Source organism: Ischnura elegans, chromosome 10 (assembly GCF_921293095.1).
Source record: "Ischnura elegans chromosome 10, ioIscEleg1.1, whole genome shotgun sequence".
NCBI classification, from domain to species: domain Eukaryota; kingdom Metazoa; phylum Arthropoda; class Insecta; order Odonata; family Coenagrionidae; genus Ischnura; species Ischnura elegans.
The window spans coordinates 98890645-98906380 of record NC_060255.1 but is presented as its reverse complement, the minus strand read 5'-3'; the positions used below and the strand labels follow the sequence as shown (position 1 = coordinate 98906380).

Here is a 15736-nt window from a genome sequence, read left to right as displayed (position 1 = left end):
TTGGAAACATTTTTTATTCCATAAAATGACCGTTTTTTCCCACGTAGTATTCCATTTCGCACAATATTTCTTTTTTGCGGCAGGGAATGTTAACAATTGCGTTCATAATCATACACGAGGATGATGATGGGAGATGTCAATTTATTTTCTTTCAATCTCACAGGTTTCCCTATTTTCCCCTATCGTCAATTCCCCGTTTATATTCCTAAAAAATGCAGGATGCTTATTCTAGGACTGAAATACTTTCGCATTTCTTGTTAGCAGTTTTCAATGGTACTCTTCATCATTAATGATTCTTATGATTTGCCGATGACATAGCCGTTATAGCAGAAACAGAGAAGGATTTGAAAAATATTCTGGTTAATATGGATAGGGTAATGAGTAGATATCAGCTGAAAATAAGCACGAAGAAAACCAAGATCTTAGTATGCAGCAGAAGAGAAGAAGTCAAGACCAACATTAAAATAGGGAGGCAAAAACTGATAGAGGTGGATGAATTCTGTTATTTGGGAAGCAAGATAACTAGTGACGGGAGAAGCAAGAAAGAAATTATCAGCAGAATAGCCCAGGCGAAGAGAGCATTCCACCTAAAGAGAGACCTGCTTACAGCGGGAAACTTAAATATGGAAGTAAAGAAACAATTCATAAGAACCTACATCTGGAGTATGCTCCTAAACGGAAGTGAGGCATGGACAATGACCGCAGCGGAGAAAGCAAGGATAGAGGCCTTTGAAATGTGGTGCTACAGAAGAATGATGAAAATCAAATGGATCGACCGAGTTAGTAACGAGGAAGTCCTAAGAAGGGTAGGAGAGAAGAGAAGCCTCATGAAAACCTTAACAAGAAGACGGAACAACCTTATAGGCCACATCTTGAGACATGATGGCCTGATGAAGGCAATCGTCGAAGGACAAGTGGAAGGCAAGAATGGAAAAGGAAGACCTCGAACAAAATAATGGAACAAGTAAAGAGAGATTTAAAAGAGAAGAAATACGTAGGTGTGAAAAGATTAGCTGCTAGGAGAACTGAGTGGAGAACCGCGTCAAACCAATCCTAGGATTGTTGACCAGTGATGATGATGATTTTACACACAATTCCTCCAGACATTGTCGTCTCAACTTTTTTGGCTTCCCAATCAATCTTATTCCACACCTTTCTGTTCCGTTCCGCATAAATATTAGTGTGGGGTAAGCCTTTCCCTCATTTGTCCTAACAAAACATCGATTGGGTGTTTCAAGAGTACATAACACTTAAGTAATTAGTAAGATAGTTATATTAATTTTAGACTAAATTACACCTATCCCCGAAGGTAATACTTTATTTAAGAATTCAGGGACACCGTCAAAAATTACGAAAAAACATGCGCTGTAATAGCTTTATTCTCGCGATCTTCTTTCCAAAGATTCAATTTTAAACCGCCAGGTGTTAGACACGTCGCTTAACTCATAATAACCCAATGTCGCTTCACCAAAGTAACATCAAAAACGTATACATTTTTAGCTCTATTCAGGAAAGATTTAAACTGCGTGTTCTCTTGTGCTGTAAAGTTTAATGGTGAAATATGTAGCTGTCACAATAGTCATGACTGAGTAGAAAATTTTCACTTGTTAAAAATGAGAAGTCTTGAAATTTAATTTATCCCAGAAGCAGCTCTGAGTTTGAAAGAGATAAAGCGCTCTGTGATTCAAAATACCCGCTGCCCGGTACAATGTGTAGGAGTGTGTTCTGCTCCCACTAGATGTCTCAGTCGTTTGTCTTGTCTAACGCGCAGTGTAGCGGCCTCCCACTGAATCAGAACGAGAACCCAGCTGGCGATAATCCTGGACAACTGCATGAGCGGCATTGAGTGATTAAGTGATTGCTTCCGGCGGCATGCTTGGTGACGTTGTGTTTAGTTCATAGATCTACATAGAGTAACATTGTTTTGATGAGCATTGCGTCATTCAAGGAAAGGAGTCACAGTCACGCACCCACCGATTTCAACCGAATCCCTCTGTCAATCAGTGAGTCAACCCGAATGTTGGTTTGTGTAAGTGAGGGCAGCGGCGGTTTCAGGATACTGGGGGGCGGGGGGGGTTAGGTGTTGGGCCTAACGGGGATCCCTCTCTGGATCCCCCACTTGGTGAAGATAAAACTCACCCGATCTAAGGGATTCGTACACTTATATTTAAGAAAATTAGATTTTGATAGTGATTGAAAGTAATTAGACAGGCATTTTTTTCGTTTTTCGATCTGACTCTAATTTCTCGCGCTATTCGCTGCGAAAATTGGACAGCCTGAGCCGTTTCGTAGACAAGTTGATTGCGTCATTAACTCACTTCGGGCGTGTCACGAGGTATCTCTTACTTTGCGGCCTTAGTACATATGTAGGCGTCGTGCAGTTGAGTTATTAATGCATTCTTGTGAGCGATTCGTTCCCTCAATTTTCTCGCCTTGAGAGAGGAAATTATCAAGATCTTTCATGACGTCATCTAGTCATGAAAAGTGGGCGGAGATTTTCGTGTTTTTCCTATTCCTTTCACGAGAAAATGTCTGAACGGGTAATAGTATTATTTTTCCATCGTAACTTATCTTTCTCTTGTATCTATCGTAAGCTTTTACTGAATTGCGACTTTATGTGCAAATGATCGACTCCGTTACATCCAGGGTATAGCCATTCGGTCAGTTGGTAGAGGAGGCAAATTAATGTATCTTTACTGCGTCTCACAGCCCCTATTCAGTAATCATATATAATATTCGTGTGCGATTATTTTTCAAAATCGGATATATTAACTAACGCTGACGGAGCCCTAACATTTTAACCCTTAACCAGTGACGTGCAATTCTTGTTACTCTACCAGTAACGTGCGGTCTGGGAGACCGCAACAAATAAAAAAATCATAAAATGTTGTAACGTCATTTTTATTGTTTAGTTTAATGTTTCTTTGACTTCTCAACTATTATAAAACTTATCTTTAATATTATGCATTCCAAATACGAACCAACTTTTTCAGTAAAAATTGTTATTTGAATTCAAAAAACTGATACCAAAAACACTTGAGTTATTATTTTCACTATGGCACTTTTTTTAATTAGCAACTTAATTATCCACGTTATGTAAATAAAAATGCTTCCTTACAAATTTATAATATAATTATTATTCTTGAAAAATCACTAGGAATTGTTTTTCACAACTTTTTTATTCATTTCCACCAGCATTACGTTCATTGGATTTCCAATTTAGTGGCGTGAGGTCTCACAGACCGCTACTCAAATCCAGTTTCAACTTTTAGAAACAAAAAATAAGAACGTTAAATTTTAAGAGTGCCATGTCCTTAATATACAAAATTGTGGCGCTCACGATTATTATTGATACTTTGAAATTCCAATTTTGAAAATATTCACAATTTTTGAAACGCAGCGGTCTCTCAGACCGAACGTCACCGTTTAAGGGTTAAACTTCTCGAGAACTCTTCGCAGTGGCGGATTCAGAAAAAACTCAAGGGGGGGGGGCGCAACATATCTTGAGTTGTCTTTACTTTTATCGCAATAAAATATGACCAAGTCACAGGCAAAGTATATGAAAATTTTATTTAAAGTGATTATAAACATGTAAATGACAATTCCATCTTATGATATAAAAAAGCTACAATTGTGGTTTTGCAATGTTCGGCAATACAGGCGGACCCGCAAGGGGGGGGCGCGCGCCCCCTGCGCCCCCCATCTGTATCCGCCACTGACTCCTCGGTGGTGGAAGAGGTCAGGGTTGATCTGTGTGGTGGATTTAATCTGGCGGGCTTTAGTGAATGTGTCGGATGTGGTTCTGAATGTATTTCACGGTTTTCCTCGTCCTGCGACACATTTGGTCATGAAGACGACGCCGGAAATAAACAGCAGAGCAGGCAGATAACAGTCTTTTCTTGGAATTGACAATGAGTGGGAAAATTGAGGCGCTGTGATTTGATAAGGATTTACCGCTTCTTTTATCACGCTTCAGCGTTTGCCCATTGCTCATATACACACTTAAAATATAAGGATGAAGTTGGATTATAGGATAAAAGGACATCATGAAATTGCGGAAAAAAACGAAACGAGTTTACCGGATAGAATAGGGTGGTTTCCTATTATTTTTTTATTTCCTATATCGAAAGATTATTACTCCTGGAATACGAATTTCACGCATTTAGATTTTTAAATGACGATATCTATTTTTCGCGATTAAATGAAAAGTGGAAATTTTCATGCGCGCGAAAACTAGACGGGTAAGTATGCATGCCGGGAAAAACTCCGTGTGACGTCGTTCTGGTTCCCGCTGCCGCAACTGAGGTGACCTTGGGGCGAGGCTCTGAGCGCTGATACGACGCAGGATGCTAGCAGGTAGCTGAGTACCATGCTAGCTGGTATGCTTGGCTTAAATAAGGATTATTAATACCTTACCAAACGAGGAAAAATTTCCGGCCTGAGGCAGTTTTAATAGGTGATTATTAAAACATGTTTCCCTGAGCTCTGTGTCTCATGCATGCATTGGTAATCTCAGACGATGTAAAACTCCTATCTACTCGTGTAGAAACTAGGTCCCTGTGACATAGAGTGGAATCGCATGGGCGCCAATCTGGCCTTTTTCAAATGAGGATAAAATTGACCGTTGCCATTCGTCTAAACTGGGATTTCTAAAACCAAATAATTTGCATATTATGAATACACTAATGGTGGGTAACGAATCGCAATCAATGCCTTTCGTTTTCTTTGATGAAGGAAACTACCCTATTGTCAGAGACGCTTAACTACCCACAGCGATTATATTATTACAATATATTGGTGGTCAATCGCCGTAGCTTTAGGAATAAAATCGCAATTTTACATCATCCTGTTGATAGTACAGCAGAAAGTACCATTGATGGAACATAAACACGAGTTTGTCTCCTTAGAAGGGGTATTGATTTTTAAAAAAATTGTTGAAAACTGTCGTTTCGATCCAGTCCTGAGTTTCCTTAAAGACTTTTTCGATGTTTGCTTCTTGGGGGGGGGGCAGCTGATAAATCTCGTACACTTCCAAATCAAATCTATTCTAAGTTTCAAAGGAGTTGGGGAAGGGGTTTGGGTGTCTGGGTTTTTTTAAATAGCTTACTCGGTGGTTTTCGAGGGTCCTGAAGCCATTTTCGGCACCAGTATCCACCAAATTCTGTCCCTTGTAGTTGGAATTACAATAGGTATGAGTTTGAGCGTTAGTGAGAGGACCAAAAATGTGCAAGATGGTATGAAACGGGTGTTATGAGGGCACAGGTCATCGGAAAAAAACAGCAAAAAATTACCAAAATCGCATATTTTATTTTTTTCGGGGTGTTCCACCACCTAAATATTCTTTTTTCATTACATTAGCCGAAGAGTATTTAAAGACTCCTTCAAAACTCATTTTTTCTTTGTGGCCCACTCAAAAATATTTCATGAAAACTAGCGTTGGAAATTTTCAAACCGACGCCATTTCTCCGTATGCGACTAAAATGTTGTGGAAAAATGGGCATCTGCTCCATTAAGAAATCCCTCAAATGCCGCAAATTGCATTGAAAGATATGCTTTAAACCCCGAGATATTTAAAAAAGAGTGGAAATCGAATTTTCGAGCTAGCCGGCCCTGGTGGGCCTCTAGCGTGTAGGGAAGTGTGGGGAGTTTAGTCCTTTTTGATCCCAAATCCTATGCCCCAAATCCGGGAAAAATCCCGGAGGGGGGACTTTACACCCTCTTATTCGGCTATGCCCTTTTTAGGTGTTTTGCGGAGAGTATGCAACCAGCGTACTACCCCAAATATCTGACTAGGGTGGCGCGCGCTCACTCTCGGTGCGATATCCCGAGAACCAAAGGGTATATATATGTGGTATATATAAAAGGGTAAAGTGAAAGATATTTGAGGTGATACACTGCAAATGTCTAAAGAGTCGTTGTAGGAGATTAAAAAAAGGGTTAGAAAAATCCAAGAGTGACATCATCTTCAGTTATGTCCGAAAAACACCTAAAAACACCCAAATTTCAAAACTTTAAGTGCGATGAGACACATTTTCCCGGTACCCGATCGCAAAAATAATTTTCATAATTTATTTTCCCACCAAATGGAACAAAATTGGGGGAAGTCCCAAGAGAAACTCGAAAACTTTAAAAATAAGGACCGCTCTACTGTACATATTAGGTACATACTGTTTTCCTTAGGTGAGATCATCAATTATTCCAAATGAATGGTGTTTCATTGATTCAAAGCCTTTTGGTTTATAATTCGTCCCATATGTCTACTTAACCACTAGTCTATGTTCTGTTCAGAATTCAAGTAACCTTAATCCTTTTCATCTCGGTTTCCAAATCCACATTTCCTCTTTATTCTTCCGTCTTGTACTTTACCAACGGCATTCCAATCACCTGTAATAAGATTTTCCTCTTCTATTACCTGCTTGATTACTTCCATGATATTTTGGTAGGCGTATCCTACTTCCTCATCTTCATTATCTGTTGTATAAATGTAAACCTGCATCACTACAGTAGCTACAGTTAGTTTTTACCTGTATATTCATCGTCGTTGTCCTTTTATGAAACAGTAGGTAGATTTTCACTCGCACCTCGGCGCTTAAACATTATCCCCAGGATTACTGTTTAAAGATACTGTGAGTATGATCCTCCTTTCCTCTCTGTACTCCTCTCTGGTATAATCCATTACCTTCCACTTCAAAGGCACTCCATTCGGGCCTTTTCATTTCACTGATTCCTTAGACGTATAGGTCCAATATTCGCATTTAAACTTTTAACTTCTCTCGTCGATTTAACTTTCCATGCCCCTATGCTGAACATTCTATCCTCTTTAACCGATGTACCCGGTCGAGTAGTCACCGCTCGTAGATCCCAATGAGAGGGGATCTTTTTTCAATGGGGTGGTATCCTATTATTTTTTTATTGCCTAAATGGAAAGATTATTACTCCTGGAGTACGTATTTCACGATTTTAGATTTTTAAATGACGATATCTATTTTTCACCATTAAATGAAAAGTGAAAGTTTTCAAGCGCGCGTAAACGCGACGGGTAAGTATGAATGCCGGGTAAACTCCGTGTAACGTCGTTATGGTTCCCGCTGCCGCAAGTGAGGTGACCTTGGGGCGAGGCTCTGAGTGCTGATACGACGCAGGATGCTACCAGGTAGCAGAGTACCATGCTGGCTGGTAGCGCTTGGCTTAAATAAGGATTATTAATACCTTATCAAGCGAAGGAAACTTTCCGAGCTTAGGTATTTTAAATATGTGATTATTAAGAGATGTTTCCCTGAGCTCTGTGCCTCATGCATGCATTGGTAACCTCAGACGATCTAAAACTCCTATTTACTCGTATAGAAACTAGGTCCCTGTGACGTCACGTGGAGTGGCATCGCATGGGCGCTAATCTGGCCTTTTTCAAATGAGGATATAATTGACCCTTGCCATTCGTCTAAACCGATATTTCTAAAACCAAATAATTTGTATATTATGAATACACTAATGGTGGGTATCGAATCTCAATCAATGCCTTTCGTTTTCTTTGATGAAGGAAACTACCCTATTGAGTCATTACGGATTTTGAGTAGGAGTCATTATGCATCTCGCCAAATTTAATTAAGTCGCATTTATCAAATAAGTAAATATTGCGTTTTGGTTTTACAGCTGACACTACAACAATTTTTAATGGTTCAAAGATTTATTTGTGATCACTTATACCGTCAATAATATCGATTTATTTATCAAGATAGGATGGCTTACTGCTGAAAGGTCGAATATCTTATTTCCTCTCGTAGGCTTGTCAACTACTTTGGCGAGAGAGTGATTTTCAAATACGTTGAGTAAGATCTCGTTGATTTCTCTATTCCTTGAATTCGGTTTTATAGTGTAAGTATCCCAATTTATAGATGGACGATTAAAATATCCTACAATAACTATTAAACTTTTATTATCTCTCTGAGTAAATGCGATTATTTGATTTTTTAGTTGGTAAATAATATCAACTTCGGAGTTCGGAGGTCTACAAAAAGAGCAAATATGAATACTCCTTCTGTTTCGTTATTTAAATGTACACTATACGCATTCTACTTTATTGTCAATTATTTCATGGAGGACGCTGTGTAAATGTGTTTTAACGGCTATGAATAAATAGGAACTGTCGACCATCGATTTTAGGCTAGATTCTCGAACATATTGAGTCGATCGCATCTGTAAATTTTGTATCCCGGAGGAAAAACTTCTCTGTCGCTTACGTCTTCCGTAAGCCAGCTCTCCGTCCCCATGACCACGTCTGCGTAATATGTTGGATTATAGGCGCGCTTTTTAATGTCATATTTTGTAGTTTGAGTTTCGAATGGTTCTTTTCCAAACTTTTGTGTACTAGGTGGGTGAATTTTTTTGGGAATGCTAATAACATTTGGTATATTTTCTTTCCCTGGAGCCCGCGTTTTGGGATTATTGACCCTATTTTCAAGCGTTACCGCTCCTTAGCTTACTTTATTGTGAATACTTACGCTATGCGGATTTCCTCGGAGGCTACGTTTAGTTAAATCATTTATAATTCCGCTAGATGGCCTACAGTCTACCCTCTAGTCTAAAAAATACCTATAGTGCTCAAAAATCCTACGAGCCACCCGTTTAGACACCGAATTTATTTATGTGTGTCCAGGCATGATTTTGCATGGGTGAATGGTATAAAATTGTTATGTGTGAGAGTGAGAGTCTATTATGAAATTGTTTTAGGAATTAGAGAAAATTATGAATTTGTATGTATAGTATAGTCAAATATTTTTGTAAGAATAAATTCCTAGAAAAATACTTGATATGGGCACTGACTGTAACGTAGTGGTTGTTCTTTGGAAACAGATATTCCTTGATTTTTAATGATCTATAAGATACTTAATGCCTGATATGGTGAAAGTATGAAATTATCGCACGGGTTATCTGGTATCAATTTTATTTATTTAATTGTGATTGTGTAAGCGATAGTATAGGATGGTTACCATCACCATTTACAAACCTTACACCGGTATTCATTCATAGAAATAGGCATTAATCTAATTGCCCATAGTTATAGCCGTCTCCGGAAGCGCGGTCGAGGGAATGTGTATTGACTCACGCGGTTTCTCCGCCATGTTTGTTTGGTAAAGGTGTCGACACAGAATGGGAGTTTTTGTTGTGTGGGTATTGTGTTGACTCCCAAAGCGATTGTTTCGATATGAGTCAGTGGGAGGGATGACAAATGGAGCAAGTGGATTCATGACTACCCGCTCCCAATACAGCCTGCGCGCAACACCTCGAATAATACATTGCGTTAGGTGAAGGATCGAAGTAATATAAAGTTACGCTGCGCAACGCTCACGAACCAAGAAATAAATGCGTGCTGCACTGTGAAATTTCAGGAAAAAAACTCAGTAGGTATATTATTCGAAGAAAATCCGAAATCTTTTTGGCCGTATGCAAGAGAGCTTCAGGGAAAATCTTCGACCTTATATTCATAATTTGATAAACATGGTTAACTTCTCACCGAAAATATTGATAAAGGTAACACATTTAACTCCCACTTCTAAAATGTAGACATTACGTACGACACTGTGCGTAATTTAGACATCCCGTAAAAAGGAAAACTAATGAAAAAATCACCAATCAATGTAATTGTATAACTGAACAGCAATAGTCGGCAAAAAGTAATAAATCTCCGGGTCCGAAGGGAATACCCACGTGCGTTCTCAAGGGTTCAGCGTCAAAGATCGCATCGTTCTTGGAATATTCCTTAAGTCCGAAGGAAAGATACAAATGGACTGGAAAAATTACCATTTAAAAACCTTACACCGGTATTCATTCAGAGAAACAGGCATGATACAAGGAACTGTCGACCATCGATTACAGGCTAGATTCTCGAACATATCGGTATTAGCGATATCATGACTTACCTGGACAGTAGCGCGGATCGGAAAAATCGATTTTTTTCAAATCCATCTGGCCCAGTGAAAAAAGTTGTGAGACCGATCAAAAATAAGGCCTGAAATTTTTGAGACCTCTGGGTGAACCCCTGACCCTCGCTCAAATGCAATTTAGGGGGAGGGGGGAGAGTCAAAATTCGATAAATATAATATCTTATGGTCAATCCCTGTAGATTTTGCCGAGTTACTGTCCTTTGCATTTTGACGTAGCTGCCACCGTTTAGCCACAAAATGCCTAATTTAAGTCCGCGTCCGCGAAGAAAATATTCCAACTCCCACGCAGCGTCGCGGATACAAGAGCAGCAGGCGGATCCCATACCCTCCCCACTCGCTTCTCCCCCTCCCGCGCCTCAATACAGCAAAATTTATCCCGCGTGTGCTGATAGGAGGGCGTTATCTTTGATAATATAAATCGGAAGATGTTAGGAGGAAACCTGCCCCTCCGCACACCATAGAGGTGGCTCACCACAAAGTTCTCAATAGGTGCCGACGAAGAGTCACTGACAAGAGTACTTCTCCCCTTCATGGTCTCAACTGCATTTAGGATCTATCACAGTTGCTGTACCAACAATCGTGTACACATTGCGAGTCCATTCCCTTTTTTATCTCCAGAGCTTTCTACCCACACAATGCTGACCAATCGCCCAGCCCAGATATCTTCTGACGATTCACAGTGGGCTGAAATCGATTTCACCTGAACAAAATTCGAAATTTTGACTTTCGAACTGGATTTTATTTGCGTAACTGAGGTAAGGAATTTTAATAGAACGTTTGTTCGATTGAACATTGAGCCTTACGACGTGCATTGCCATGATCTTATTTTCAAGTTGCCTTTTATTTTTCCGCGAGGTTTTGATTCAGAATTTAGATTTTTTGACTTCACGAGCATGTGAAGATTTGATTGAGTTAGCCGCACATACATAGAGATATGAATTTGGGCCGTTTAGTTTTAATTTCAGTCCACTGTGCCTAGTCCGCTGTGCTTCCCCAACTGAGTCTTAATTCCTTCAAAGGCAGCAATGACGTCCAAATACATATGAAATTGGTTCTATGGGCCAGGCAATCGGTATGAGCAATGACTAGAGTTGCCATAAATTAGGTATTTCGGGCACAATCTGTGATTTTATGCTTGAAGTGAAAACGAATGTCCTGGGCAAAGAGGTAAGTCCTGATAGAATAAAATAAAATAACTTTGTTCTATCCCACACTTTATTTTAACTAGCACGACCCGGGTTTCAGCATCTCATGCTATCATCAGGTGATGATAGCATGACTGGCTTGTCTATGTCATGCTGTCATCAGGTGATGATGGCATAAGATGCAGAAACTTGGGTCGTGCTATTTAAAATAAAGTGTGGGATAGAACAAAGTAATTTTATTTTATTCTACGATGAAGAAGTTCCTCAAAGCCTGAGACCGTGTCTTAGATAAGTGCTGTTTGACTTATCCAGCTGCCATATCTGTCCTCTTGTCTGATTACGATATTTGATCAAGTGGGGTATTGCGTAATGAAAGCGTCCTCCGATAGGTAGGTAGGTCTCCACAATCGTGCCACGAGCGAACAGGATCCAACACCAAACCGGATATATCGTTCCATCGCAGAGTGATTTTGGTTCGCGCAATCGAGGTAAGGCTACGTTTCATTGTTTCAGTGGTCATTACTGCCATCATTGGGGGGGTGGGGGGTAGGGGCAGTGGGAGGTTGGCGGTGGAAGGGGAAAGGGGTAAAGGGGCGCTTTCAATGAAAAGACGGTCAAAGTGTGCGATAACGAGGCTCTTGTACCATTTTGATTCCTGATACCGTTTACTATTTTGATATGCGATGCCATAACACATTCGTATTTCATTGCGAAAGTTGGCTGACATTTTAGCAATCCTTACACAAGAAAGAGTTGTTTTTTCAGATTCTTGACAAACGGCTAATATTTGATTGTTGCTTTGTTGACGTTTTAAGCTTATTTCCTAAACAGCTCCTTCGCCTTTACTCGCGTTTTTATTTCTTAAATGGAATATAACTCCTACCGTTAAAAAAATAACTTGTATAGGGTTGGGTTATATCTGAAACACATGAAAAATGAGGAAAATTGAAGGGGTGCTATATTCTCAAAAATCAATCTTAAAATTTAATTTTGTCATAAAATTAATAAATTGTTTAAATTTTGCAAAATAACCCAATGACTATCTTTGTCAACTCAATACATTTAAAATGAGCCGTTATACGCTTCTCTCTCTTCCTCATTTCCGGAGAAATGACGTTTGATGCGAAGATGATCTCGAAAAATTTCAGTTTTACAATCCTGTAATATTTTGTAAACCGTTGCATGCATTTCAGAAGACTTTTTCGTTTGGCATTCAAAGGAAAATAATTTGCCAAGTCTGGTCGAATTCGAATTCGGTGTCCCAAGGGGTAAACGCCCTCCTGGTCGAGTTAGGAGTACAGTGATCCAGCCACATTCCATTTTTCCCAATTTCTGCGCACATCCATGTCCTTCATCCATGTCCTGCGCACATCCATGTCGGATTGAATCAGTGAGGCGAATTTCTCGACAAAAAATCCTGGAGGGTTGGCACACTCTACACAAGAGTGCCTTTGACTCTCACTGGCTGGGCCTTACGTCTCCGAGAGCCGTTGAGGACGGTTTGACATGGCTAGACGATCTGAAGTCTAATAAAAAATAAAAAAAGAGTATTAATAATTTGCCTTTTTCAAAAACAAAATAGAAAGAACTAAAAAAATATAAAATAAGCTTTACATGGCTCGCAGAATAAAGCGTGTGAGCTGAATGGGTTCATTAGAAATGAGTGAAGAAGAGCCAGATAGGTGATTATAGAATGGCGCGTGATATCAACATCTAATCAGCACCCACGATTTATCATCCGATTCATCAAAAGATAATTTTTTTAGTCTTAAGTGCATAATATACTGTTTTTAAAAAAAGCGTGTTTTTTATACTAATTACCGACTGTAAAATATACAAAATTTGTAATTTGAAAAACAAAATTTCGGAATGGACTGGGATTAAACTCGTTGCCTCCCACAACTTTCAGTGTCAAAAATTCTAGAAAAACCAACGCTATCCACTGAAAAAAGTTAAGCCTATTTTTCCATTCTGAAGTGGAGCTGTTAATAAATTAGAGCACAATAAAGCAAAATTTTAAATGTCTGATTATTATATCAATAAGAAGCAATGTCCCTAGTGGATGGGTTGTGGGGTTGAGGCACCTCGTGTCCACGCTTGCAGCGATCCGAGTTTTATCTCATGATCTGTTCTACACGCTCGGATCAGCTCATCCAAATCGCTCAGCACGAACCCATTCTTAACGAGAGGCTTAAGTCGACCCCTCACCATCTGATGGCAATAACTGAAAGCCTAAGAACACTTGAGAATCGGCGAGCGCTGAAGCATTTTATGGGAAAAGTCAAGAACCCTACATGTAGGGTTCTTGGGAAATGTTCTAGCAAAGCAGATAATTACCGGATTTATTCAGTGGCGGCTCGTGAGTCAAATGCTCGGGGGGGGGGGGGGGGGGGCACACTTCTGCGGAGGGGGTCAACATTTTTGAATATTTTGCTTATTTTAGTTGCTTTTTTAAGGCTATCTGGGTGTTCCATTTGTTTAATTTAAAATAATATAATTTAAATATTTATAATAATAAAATTTGAACCAAAACAAGTATTCTGCAACACTGCAGCACCAAGTGGACGCCAGATTATACGCCCGCCGGGCGGCGCAGCGATGTGTACTCACTAGATACGTCGCTCTGCGCGTGCTCGGGCGGCGTCCAAAGACTTCCATTAGGCACAATCTTAAGGCCTGGTTACACGATACATTAACACGTACGAGTTAATGTCTAAATGTATGAACGCGTGAATGAACACGAAAATGTACCGTGTAACCACCCAACTTGTGCAAATGCATGAACGGAAAATAGAACCTGTTCTAATTTGGTTCATGCATTCGTACATGTTCCGTTCCGGTCCACCAAAATCTTTCACGCAAACGTACATTAACTTGTACGCTTTAATGTACCGTGTAACCAGGCCTTTAGACGCGTCATAGCACCAGCAGCCCCCACCACTACCACTCTTCATATCACTGCATCGCGATGGATTAGGACGTTCTGGCCAGCGCCCCACAGCTACAAATGCGAACTTCTCGCGCTATTTTTGCGTGTTTCTCCTACACTTTCGATGTATGCGATTGAAATAACGCTGTGATTAATTAGATGTATAATTATAAATTCATTTATATTTATTTTTTTCCCTTTTCAAATCTTTGGGAGGGGTGGCGTCCGAGAGTCCTTGTGGGCAAGCCGCCACTGGATTTATTTTGTCAGATCAGTGAATTGCCGAGTTAATATCTGAGGTACTTCTACGGATGGAGATGCATTTAGAATAATTAAGATGATTTTTCGTCGGCTAGGACGATAATACATTGCTTCCTATGGTTTTGTTATAGGTTAAGTAGAGAATTTTGAAGTTTTTACATCGAAAAAATCCTAAATATGTATATTTGCTATATTATGACTCCGTTAATTAACCCTCCGGAACTCGCGCTGAGCCTGACAGGCTCACATTGTTGATATTTTATTAATAGTTCTTGACAAATTCTCAATAATGCGCTTAGATTTTCTCTATCTTTTCCTTGCTCTTTTGGCTACGTTTTCCACGCTTAGAATATCCCGATCAACCAATCATAAGGTTGGAATATGATACTTTTGCTTCGTATGCACGCGGTGTGAGCCCCTCAGGCTCAACGCGAGTGCTCGCGTTACATTTTTGATTCTCGCCCTTAGACTATTCTTTTTCTCTGATTGCCTGTATATACACTATGTAGGCTGTTATGGATAACATCTAACACTATACTCCTAGTAAAGGTTCTTTTTCTGCCAAATCGGCTTGATATTTTGAAAGTCAAAACTATTTACATGGAAGTATGTCTGAGAAGGCATTGTTGCTCTTCCTACTGTAATTACAAGCGCGCTATAGTTGACACAAAGTAAGCTGCTTGTATTGATTTCACACAATGTTATAAGTTACGGCTCGTTATAATTACACCTCTTTTCGAAAAGTGTATTCACTTCGCCCCTCGGCGGCCATGAAATTCGGAGGACACGGTCATTCTGACAAGAGAGTGCACAGATATTGGAGGTGCTCTTCTCGCTGAAGTTTCAACTGCGCCAGTTCCGCTACAAAACCGTGAGTATTCTGTTTCAGCATGCTGGCAGTGATTTTTTGCTTGCGAAAATTATAGAAAATACAAATAATAACAGCAAAGAAGACAAAAAATGATAGGATAGCTGTTTTCATGAGATATTTGAAAAATTTGACAATCGTAAAAGTTCTTACATTATTGGTGAATACACAACCATTTATGAGAAAATTGTGAATTTTCGAGGTCTTTTCGCATTCCAGCAATAAATCCCAAGCATGCCCAACAAATACGGGATTAAAAATTTTGCTTTGCTAGGTAGATGCTAGAATATTTTACACTTAGAACTTTGAAGTGTATGCTGGTAAACCACCTGATGGATCGTTTTCGGTCAACAACAGCCCTTCTGATATCGTGAAGAGATTATGCTCCCCATCAGCACTGGTAGAAATATTTCGATTGACAATGTATTTGCCAGTTTTTGTTTAGTAAAAGAACTCTTGAAATTCCGACTTGCCATGATTGGAACAATTCGGAAAAATAAGCGGGAATTGCCTACTTTTTTCGTTGAAACAAACAAATACGGAATTTCAATTACGGAATACGGTTCATTTGATTTCTGCAAGAACTATTTCT

General features: G+C 39.6%; 1 protein-coding gene across 1 annotated transcript in view; it reads left to right on the top strand.

Annotated features, from left to right (window-relative positions):
• The first annotated feature begins 11484 nt into the window (after positions 1–11484).
• LOC124167316 (serpin-Z1C-like) overlaps positions 11485–15736 on the top strand; it is a 56787-nt gene continuing 52535 nt past the window's right edge. The window contains exon 1 of the mRNA XM_046545292.1: positions 11485–11574. The gene's annotated coding sequence lies outside the window, so the exon portion shown is untranslated. The remainder of the gene's footprint in view (positions 11575–15736) is intronic.